Raw genomic sequence first — 2792 nt, 5'->3', positions numbered from 1 at the left:
TATATAAATGGAATCATACAGGCCGGGCGCGGTGGCTCAAGCCTGTAATCCCAGCACTCTGGGAGGCCGAGACGGGCGGATCACGAGGTCAGGAGATCAAGACCATCCTGGCTAATACGGTGAAACCCCGTCTCTACTAAAAAAATACAAAAAAAACTAGCCGGGCGAGGTGGCGGGCGCCTGTAGTCCCAGCTACTCGGGAGGCTGAGGCAGGAGAATGGCGTAAACCCGGGAGGCAGAGCTTGCAGTGAGCTGATCCGGTCACTGCACTCCAGCCTGGGCGACAGAGCGAGACTCCGTCTCAAAAAAAAAAATAAAAATTAAAAAAAAATAAATAAATGGAATCATACAATATGTGGCCTTTTGTGACTGACTTCTTTCAGTTAGCATAATGTTTTCAAGGTTCATCCATGTTTTGCCATGTAACAGTACTTCATTCCTTTCTATTTTTTTATTTTATTTCAAGACTGAGTCTTGCTCTATCACCCAGGATGGAGTGCAGTCGTGTGATTTTGGCTCACTGCAACTTCCACCTTGGGGGTTCAAGTGATTCTCCTGCTTCAGGCCCTGAGTAGCTGGGACTATGGGCATGCACCATCATGCCCAGTTAATTTTTGTATTTTTAGTAGAGATGGGGTTTTGCCATGTTGACAAGGCTGGTCTCGAACTCCTGACGTCAGGCAATCTACCTGCCTCAGCCTCCCAAGAGCCACAGCACCCAGCCTCATTCCTTTTTATGACTGAATAATTTCATTATATGGTGAGACCACATTTTGTATACACATTCATGTATACGTTTTTATTTGAATACTTGTTTTCAATTCTCTTAGATGTATGCTTAGAAGTGGAATTGCTGGGTCACATGATAATTCTACATTTAACTTACTGAGGAACTCTCAAACCGTTTTCTATAGTGGCTGTCCCATTTTCCATTTCCACCAGCAATATACAAGGGTTCCAATTTCTCCACATTTTTGCCAACATTTATTTTCCTTTTTAAAAATTATAGCCATCCTAATGGGTGTGAAGTAGCATCTCATTGTTCTGGGATTTTTTTTTTTTTTTTTTTTTTTTTTTGGCTGTATTTCGTTTTAGAGACTGGGTTCCCTCTGTCACCCAGGCTGGAGTGCAGTGGCATGAACATAGCTCACTGCAGCCTCGAACTCTTGGGGTTCAAGGGATCATCCTGCCTCAGCCTCCCAAGTAAGTGGGCCTGTAGGCGTACATCACTGCACAGGATAAATTTTTTTTTTTTTTTTTTTGAGACACAGTCCTGCTCTGTTGCCCAGGCTGGAGAGCAGTGGCGCGATCTCGGCTCACTGTAATCTCTGCCTTCCAGGTTCAAGCGATTCTCGTGCCTCAGCCTCCCAGTAACTGGGACTACAGGCACACACCACCATGCCCAACAAATTTTTGTTTTAGTAGGCATGGAGTTTCACCATGTTGGCCAGGCTGGTCTTCAACTCCTAACTTCAAGTGATCTGCCTGCCTCAGCCTCCCGAAGTGCTGGGATTACAGGAGTGAGCCACTGCACCTGACCCACAGGCCAATTTTTTGAATTTTTGTAGAGACAGGGTATCACTTTGTTGCCCAGGTTGGCCTTGAACTTCTGGCTTTAAGCCATCCTCCTGCCTCATTCTCCCTAAGTGCTGGGATTACAAGCATGAACCATAGTGCCTGGCCTCATTGTGGTTTTCATTTTCATTTCCCTAATGACTACTGATGTTGAGTGTCATTTTATGTACTTGTTGGCATTCATGCATCTTCTTTGGAGACATGTCTATTAAGTACTTTGCTCATTTTAAGACTGAGTTGTTTATCTTTTTGTTGTTGAGAGTTCTTTTTTGTTATTTCTTTTTTTATTTCTTTAAACCCTTTATTGACCAAGAGAAAGTTCTTTACATATTCTGAATACCAGACCGTTATCAGATATATTATTTGTAAATATTTTCTACCATTCTGTAGGTTGTCTTTTCACTTTCTTGATATATCTCTTAATGAACAAAAGTTTTTAATTTTGATGAAGTACAGTTTATTTTTTTATTGCTTTGTTTGTGCTTTTGGTGTCATATTTAAGAAACTGTTGCCTAAAAGGTTATTATTCTTTTTAATCCTAACCTTTGTTTAGCACTTTATAGTCTGGGGTCTGCTTTCATGTATGTGTATTACTTCATTTATAAAGTGACATTTGAGAATGTAAGAGACTTAAATCTTTGAGATAATATAAAACAAAAATGATCTTAAGTGTAACCAAGAATGCTTGCCTAGCCTCAAAACCTATGCCATATAAGTAGGGTGACTATAAAAAGTTATCACTTTTTTTTTTTTTGAGATGGAGTCTCAGTCTGTCGCCTAGGCTGGAGTGCAGTGGCACGATCTCAGCTCACTGCAACCTCCGCCCCTCCAGGTTTAAGCAATTCTCTGCCTTAGCCTCCAGACTAGGTGGGATTACAGGTGCATGCCACCACGCCTGGCTAATTGTTTTGTACTTTTAGTAGAGACGGGGTTTCACCATCTTGGCCAGGCTGGTCTTGAACTCCTGACCTCGTGTCCACCCACCTCGGCCTCCCAAAGTGCTGGGATTATAGGCATGAGCCACTGCGCCCGGCCAAAAAGTTATCACTTTTAGTCAAATTTTTCTCAACATATTTGAGAATAAAAGCATATGCTATTAATAATTACAATAAGGTAACAGTCATGAACGGGGACTGTTCCATCCAAACTGGAACATATGTTTCCCCTACATATATGTAATAGAGACCTGAGTTCTAATGTCAGCTTCAGCATTAACT

This window comes from Chlorocebus sabaeus, chromosome 26 (assembly GCF_047675955.1).
Source record: "Chlorocebus sabaeus isolate Y175 chromosome 26, mChlSab1.0.hap1, whole genome shotgun sequence".
NCBI lineage: Eukaryota > Metazoa > Chordata > Mammalia > Primates > Cercopithecidae > Chlorocebus > Chlorocebus sabaeus.
This window is presented reverse-complemented; position numbering follows the sequence as displayed.